The following is an 8880-nucleotide window of genomic DNA, read 5'->3' as shown; positions in this document are numbered from 1 at the left end:
CAAGAGAATATAAGTAACTTGTATTTTCTACTTACATCTCTCAATTTCTCGTAAACTGTTCTAGTAACATTTCATTCCCTGTAAAAATCTATTTTACATTTTTAAGATAACCCGTTGAACTTTAATTATAACTGGAAAGAGAATTTTTGTTTTCTCTAATCTTAACTGAAGGAAAAGTTTTGGTAAAACTCACAAACTTACACTTGACGAAGACAGTATAAATATTTTCTTAATAGCTTTCGTTCCTTTAGTAAAAGAAAATAATATTATTTAGAAAAACCTGTTTTCTACAAATAGCTTTCACGTCTCGCAATTCTTATTCACAGTGCCAGCCACTCGCTCACTCACGGTTAAGCTGTTCCATTTACAAGGCAGTCTCAGGAATGTTTCAAGTTGTACTTAAAATCGAAAGACTGGGAATCTCTCTCTCTCTCTCTCTCTCTCTCTCTCTCTCTCTCTCTCTCTCTCTCTCTCTCTCTCCTGTAATAGCAGACATTTAACACTTGGAAGATCTTGCCTCATATTTCCACACGAATGTTCAACTCTCTCTCTCTCTCTCTCTCTCTCTCTCTCTCTCTCTCTCTCTCTCTCTCTCTCTCTCTCTCTCCTGTAATAGCAGACATTTAACACTTGGAAGATCTTGCCTCATATTTCCACACGAATGTTCAACTCTCTCTCTCTCTCTCTCTCTCTCTCTCTCTCTCTCTCTCTCTCTCTCTCTCTCTCTCTCTCTCTCTCTCTCTCTCTCTCTCTCCAGTAATAGCAGACATTAACACTTGGAAGATCTTGCTCTCATCTTCTCTCTCTCTCTCTCTCTCTCTCTCTCTCTCTCTCTCCGGTAACAGCAGACATTAACACTTTGAAGGTCTTGCGTCAATGTTTCAACTCTCTCTCTCTCTCTCTCTCTCTCTCTCTCTCTCTCTCTCTCTCTCTCTCTCTCTCTCTCTCTCTCTCTCTCTCTCTCTCTCATCTGGTATCCACGCTTATTCTATTCCTAGAACAGTTTTCCCCGACCTAAAATACATCCATCCTGTATCCCTGACCCGGAGAAGCAATTTCACACCAAAGCCACAGAGATTCCATTACAACAATCGTTGTAACGGCCCACCCATTCCGCCCTCAATTTGGTCGTTGCATAACATTTCCCGTAGACTCTCGGTCTTTGAATGTTGCAACAACGGCATCCAAGGCTGCTGTGGGGCTGTTCAGGATCGAAGGTCAATTTACAAGTACATCGGTCACCGTCCGACCTTTGAGTTTCCCGTTACCTTATTTGAATTCCTTCGCGGAAAGGGAATGATATAAATTGTCGACTCAAGATGGCGACTCTTGTTACGTTTAGTTGTTTCCAGATATGTCCGCTTTGATGGTTTGAAAACGGTTTGATTTAATCTGATTCATGCTTTTGTATCCCTGTTTGGTTTCCGAGGGTGGACCTCACGATGTGCGCTGTAGGTACTAGTCAAGTTCAGGGGGTATTGTGGTTACTACAGTTGCATTACTCAAGGGTGTTTGCAACTGGCCAACTTTTTAGCCTTTTACTCTATCTCCATCCCAACTTCCTTCCTTTTCTCTTACTGTTCAACACTTCTAACTGTTACTTATCAGTGCAACTGTGTGGTTTTTCTCACTTACTCCCTTATATCCTTGTACTTCCTCTTCTTTACTTACTGGATCTCTTTATCTTGCTGTCTAACCACTCCAACTCCCTTTTTTTTTACACTGTCTTAAGCCTGAATGGCCGAAAGTTCCCTAGTCCTTGGTTTGACAGCCTAAATTTTTTTAATCAATCAGTCTGCATTGATTAGAGTTATTTTGATTAATGCCTGTGGCCCTCTATCTGGTTAAACTTATATCAAGCTACTTCCTTTCCTACAGTTGTGTCTCTTAGTCCCATTTCGCATAAAAATTTTCTATATAGTATTTTGTTTTAACAAAGTAAATAATTACTTTGTAGTACTGTTGCTAATAAGCTTGGTCATTCAATATCATTAGGTTAAAATCCTCCTGGGCTTTGCAAGGCTCATAGGGCCGGCGCTGAACTCCAATTTCTTTGGCTGACAGCCACTGAGGGAGAAGTCCCGTTGTCTAAGACAGGTGGCCAGTGTGTCGCTAGACCCACTGTTAAACCCCCCAGCCTGAGTGCTGGTACCTATTTTCATACTAACCCTCTCAAGTTTTCAGACCGCTAGGTTGGCGGGCTACTGGGTTTGTGCAATGAGGCCATCCCCAAGCCACCAGTGACTGGTAGGATTTGAACCCTGGTCCCCTCGACTGGTAGACAGGAACCTTACCACTGCACCAGCATGGTGAATAGATAACAATTAACACAGATTTATCTATTACTCTAGTATTTTTTAAACCAAACATTAGCCTTGAAAGTGCTCGTGCAATTGGCATTCAGTCATTATGCAACTTGTCATTTCAAGCAGTAATGAAAGCTTTTTACTTTTAACTGGCTTCTGATATCAAATATACGAAACTCGTTTAAAATATGCTAAAAGAGCATATGAATGTTAAAGAAATAATTACAAAACTGATGGAATATGATCAAGAGTTGCTGAAACCAAACAGCAATACACAGAATTGAGAAGATAACTTTTTGCGGAAACTCAATTTTCCCCTGAATTAATTCTTTGTCTTCCCATGAATCGATTCCGGTTAAGTTTTTGATTCTCTGGAATGAGAATTTAGAAGAGCCTTTTAACAAAACTGATAACCAAAACCTTACCAAAGTTTTCGACGAAGCAAAACAACCTTTTCCACCATTGGATCTGTTATATAGGCTGTCATTTATACCGAATATTGCCCTTCGATTTCAGCCATTGTGTTTTGTGAAAACGGATTAAACGGATAATACCTCATAGCTTTCAAAAAGGGAATTGACCCGACCATTGAATTTTTGCAAATGTTACGGAACTTTTCAGGACAGTGAATAAGTTATATTTGAATATGAATATTTTGTAGTTTATGAATACAATATATCAAATCATTTTATTTCGTGACACTACTTCATTCCAGGTTTGTGGAATACTACCATAAAACAATTCACATTGTATTTTGCTAATTTATTTTTATTCTTATTTATCTAACCATTAATTTATTAATTTTTTTTTCCTTTTTTAATAGGTGATCTATTCTTTCTCTATTTCCTATTATTATCTTGTGTCACTTCTTTCAAATGAACACTGTTCTTTGAAAGCTATAATTTTAAGTTAGTGGCCACTGTGAACTTGTTCCATATGAATAGGGGTTTATCTTCTGAATAAAAAAATATAATAATAATAATAATAATAATAATAATAATAATAAATAATAATAATAATAATAATAATAATAATAATAATAATAATAAATGCTACTATTTCTACTGTGTATTTATCAAGATAGGACGACCGATAAGAATTCGTAAGAAAAGGGTCACAGTGTCTAGCAAGAGAAAATAACAAGCTGTGTGCAGGAAGGACACCAATAATCTCTCTCTCTCTCTCTCTCTCTCTCTCTCTCTCTCTCTCTCTCTCTCTCTCTCTCTCTCTCTGTCTGCATGAAAGAGTGTTTTCTTGTTTGCTCATAGAAGTTTTTACCGGAAAGGCTAATGGAACTCGGCCGTGCCCATTGCTTTAACCATTCAGTGGGAACACGTTTCCTGCATCTTGTTGAGGCAGTTAGCTGTATTGCAAAGCCATTGCTAAATAAGAGCCCTTTCTAAATAAGAGGTCAGGAGGTTTCAGGTGCTTTGTTCAAGGGTTGGTTAGTGTCTGACAGAGAAGTGGGACAGAGAGAAAAAAGGAGTGAAAGTAAAGGAGATTTAAGACTAAATTAATTTCATTTTTATCCAGGGGTTATTAGAGAGGGTCAGTAAATTCTAATAATAATAATAATAATAATAATAATAATAATAATAATAATGATAATAATATCCCAAAGAAACCCCAGAATGGTGTAAACAACATATTAAAAATATATACACAAAACGTTTTGTATATATATTTTTAATATATATGTACACTTAAACCATTGTGGGTTTCTTCAACATTTTAGTGACTCATGCTATTATGGGATTTTTAATAATAATAATAATAATAATAATAATATTAATAATAATAATAATAATAAAAAAAAAACCTTTATGCAAAAAGGAGAAAATGAAAAATAATAAAGGAAGTCACATCAGGTTTTCTTCTAAAAATTTCCCATGGATTTTATCAAATGAAGTCAAAATCTAATCTTATTTGTGCAAAGAGAAGTCACGAACTTTTTAAATTTCTGTCATGACCCATTTGATAACCGAAAATAATAAGAAGTCAGTGAACCTGTAGGCGTTACAGGAACTCTCTCTCTCTCTCTCTCTCTCTCTCTCTCTCTCTCTCTCTCTCTCTCTCTCTCTCTCTCTCTCTCTCTTTGGAAACTATTATATGATATGTGTTAAACATAATTAACATTCACAAATTAACAACCACCTAAGATAGAATCTACACGGGTGTTAACATTACCGTTCCCAGGACCGGTTAGGCCTATGCGTGAGCCACTTATTGGTTCCTAGTCCTACGATGGTAGAGTCAAGTCTCTTTGTGTCGGCGACGCGCGTTAAAACTCACTCTGAAGAGGATTACATGAATACATTAATAGAAACGTTGTTGGATTTTGTAGGCAGCGTTGTTACAAATCTCCCCGTTGGGGAGTTAGTGCCCTCAGTTCACCTCATGCGATGCACCGTAGGCATTACTTAAGGTTCTTTGCAGCGTGCCTTCCGCTCCTAGTTGCAACCCCTTTCGTTCCTTTTACTGTATCTCCTTCCATATTCTCTTTCTTCCATCGATTCATAGTGCAACTGTAGTGAGGTTTTCCTCCTTTTACACCTTTCAAACCCTCTAGTGTCAATTTCCGTTTCACTGCTGAATGACCTCATAGGTCCCAGTGGTTGGCCAAAATTGTATATTCAGTTCAGTTCCTTGTTACAAATCTAGAAGTTTGCCTTGATTAGAGAAGTATTATGATATGTAAAAGCTGTTTCAGAAATAAATAAAAAAATGATCTCAAATTCCTATATAAAACAGAAAGTTGAGGAAGGGGAAAATGTGCAGTAAAAATATAGTAAAAATGAAGTTAAAATGTAGGAAACATCTCTAGGAACGTTAATTTCAGATTTATAAGGTTTATGTCCGATAGAACTTGTAAACCTTAAAAAATTTACACCAACAACTCTGCATAACTGGAAGTTATATTAATATAATAGACAGATAATGTCTTTAGAAAAAGTCTTTCGCTCAAAGACGACCAATTAATCATTTAATCAGTACAAAACAACCATTAAAATGCACCCGGGAATAGTGATCACTCATTTTGCTGAGACCACTTCGAATCTAAATATCTGTGGACTCCACAATGGGATGATACTTCATTTCACTTAAGTTGTGTGGATGTGTGTGTGTGTGTGTGTGTGTGTGTTGTGTGTGTGTGTTCGTTACACACACATCTACGAATGATTAAGCACTCACATGTAAAAAAAATATATGAATATAAAACCACTCTTGAATATTTCATAATACACTTCCATAGAGACAGAATATATAAAATTCATTTTTGTGCATAACAGTTTCATTCATATCTGATAACGGCTACCAGCGACCCATTTCGCCAAGTTCAACTTGAACCATCAGTTGGAAAGGAAAGTCTTAAGCAAAGTGCCAGACGAAGTGAATAGTTCCATATCTTAAGTGAACTTGAAGTGTAAGTGGCTTGGTAAAGCATTGAAATGCATGAATTTGCACATACACTTTCTCTCTCTCTCTCTCTCTCTCTCTCTCTCTCTCTCTCTCTCTCTCTCTCTCTCTCTCAGTGACTCGAAAGGAGAGGACATTGTTAAAATGGACTGTGGGCTAGAAAGTTCCAACATAAATCTTTTCAATTGCAATGAAATTTTATCATTTTTTTTTATTTTTATGATTTTCACAGCTCTGAAAAATCTCTCCCGATAGCTAAGCGGCAAAAGTCAACTGTTTTCCTTTGTGTCCAAACCAGAGGCCCAAGTTCGAATCCTGGCTGGGGCAAATCTGCTACTTAGTTACAATTCCCCATTTGTATAAGTTATTTTCAAAGTCTAATGAATAAGATATTAAACGATATTTGTCGCTTAATATTTGTGAATGTGAAATAGTCACGTGTGGTTAAGTGATGAAAATAAATTCATGTATATATATATATATATATATATATATATATATATATATATATATATATATATATATATATATATATATGTGTATGTGTATATATGTATTGTTACAGTAAGATTGTGAAACCAGGGATTTCACGAAATCCCTGAATTTTCAGGAATTCATGAAATCCCAATTCACCTAGGGACATTTGATCCCAGAGCTGGCTAGTACTAAACATGGTTAAACGGTGATTCATCTATACTTTTCCACTGTGTTTAGTACCAGCCCCTAGGGGGATTGAATGTGTTTTGCCGCGTTTAGTACTAGTCCATCAGAGACCAAATGTCTTTTGCCGTGTTTAGTACTAGCCCCTTGGGGATCAAATGTCCTAAGTGCATTTGATCACATTTGATCCCCAAGGGACTAGTACTAAACACGGCGAAACAGTGTAGATGAATCACTGTTTTGCCGTGTTTAGTACTAGCCCCTCTGGGATCAAATATTCCTAAGTGAATTGGTGATTTCACGAATTCCCTGAAAACCCTAGTTTCACAATCTTACTGTAACATATATAATATATATATAATGTGCATATGCATATATATATATATATATATATATATATATATATATATATATATATATATATATATATATATATCAGTCAATCAATCAATAAATCATTTCCTGTGGCACCCACGAGGGAAGCATAGGACCTCAATGAACTTATGCCACCACATTCTGTCCTGGGCTAACTCCTCAAGATCTCCCCAACACTCATCTCCTGCTTCCCGCTTCATTGTCCTCAACCACGTCTCCTTTGGCCCACCTATACCTCTTCCACCAAGGGCAACCCACCCTGGTGTATCCCTTCTATATGCATGGCCTAGCCACTTCCAGCTTGAGAACCTAACCTACTTTGATAAATATGTAATCAGCTTATTCACTCCAAGGTCATTTTTGGTGGTTATTCTCTTCCCCTGTGTAATCCTTTAACTCCTACCTGCTTTCGAGCCAGTTGGGCCTAATCCTTTGTAAAACCTCTCAAAGATTTACCTTTGTTTTGATAGGTCCACTAATTCTTCAATTGTGTTGGATTCCAGGTGCATCTATTCCTCATAATATACGCAGGGATATCTCTATGTCATCTGTCAGTTATTCAAGCTTTCTTGTAAACTTACTTGTATATTTTTCATCAGTCTGCTGGTAAAGGACCATGTGTCGAAAGGCTTAGCAACCACTCCGTTGTTTCATTTTTCTTTCATGACATTTCCCTTTGCCTGTACATTCATTATGTTCCATATCTTCATGAATCAGATATATATATATATATATATATATATATATATATATATATATATATATATATATATATATATATATATATATATATATATATATATATATGTGTGTGTGTGTGTGTAATCAGATATATATATATATATATATATATATATATATATATATATATATATATATATATATATATATATATATATATATATATATATTTTATATTCAATGACCTAGAAAAATATTGGACAAAAACCTACAAAAAAACTTACGAAAAGAAATGTTATGACAAATTCAAAATCTCGTTAAAAAAAATTTTAACGGAAAAAAACCATTCCCTGCAGAATATGTAAAACATGAAAATTACGTCCTGCAGACAATTCTTCTTTCAGATAAAGGAGGGGTTTTAATTTACATGAAAAATCACCTGTTCGATTGAATACGAAATGTTTTGAGAAGCAGGTAAACCCAGTGGTTATTAAAGATATCCCTCCGAGCTAAAACTGATAAACAATTAATCATTTCTCTGTCTCTGTTTGATTGGTTTTACTCAGCACTTGAAGTGTAATAGCTACAGATACATTTATGCATGTATATAATATATATAAATGTAAAGATATATATATATATTTATATATATATATATATATATATATATATATATATATATATATATATATATATTTATATATATATGTATATATATAATTATCATATATATATTATATATATATATATATATATATATATATATATATATATATATATATATATATAATTATAAAGTACATATATATATACACCCACCTCTAAATCAACAAACGATATCTGCCCTACCTGCCAACTACACGAACCTCCTCACAGCTCTTACTATTACTACTACTACTGCTATTACTAATACCACTATTACTACTACTACTACTACTACTACTACTACTACTGTACTTACGTAGCAACAAAACTCAGGAGGCGGCCTCATCATCAGACAACAACAGAATCATTAGATAGCTACCTGTCTTGAGGACCAGAACTTCTGCGAAAAGGAAATCTCGTCTTTCTGGCGGAAAACAATAAAGGTCATTGTGCGGTTCCACTCCTCAGCCCCCCCCCTCCCTCCTTCTCACCACATCCCCCTTCCTCCTCCCCTCCCCTCCCCTCCTCCCTGCTGCACCTGGGCCAAATAATGGCGAGTTACATTACATTATACTACGCGAAAGAAAGAGAGAAAGCGAGAGCGCTGTTTGCGACACCCTAATGATGACAGTGAGAAGAGGTGGAGGGGGGGGGGCAGGCAGTTCATGATCCTTACCACCTCTTCTTCTTCTTCTTCTTCTTCTTCTTCTTCTTCTTCTTCTTCTCCTCCTCCTCTCGCTAATGACTTATTGGACCATTCCGTTTATTCCTTACTTCCACTATTGGTGGAAGTCCG

This window comes from Macrobrachium rosenbergii, chromosome 41 (assembly GCF_040412425.1).
Source record: "Macrobrachium rosenbergii isolate ZJJX-2024 chromosome 41, ASM4041242v1, whole genome shotgun sequence".
Classification (NCBI taxonomy): Eukaryota; Metazoa; Arthropoda; class Malacostraca; order Decapoda; family Palaemonidae; genus Macrobrachium; species Macrobrachium rosenbergii.
The sequence above is the reverse complement of the archived record's forward strand: the minus strand, read 5'-3'. Positions refer to the sequence as shown.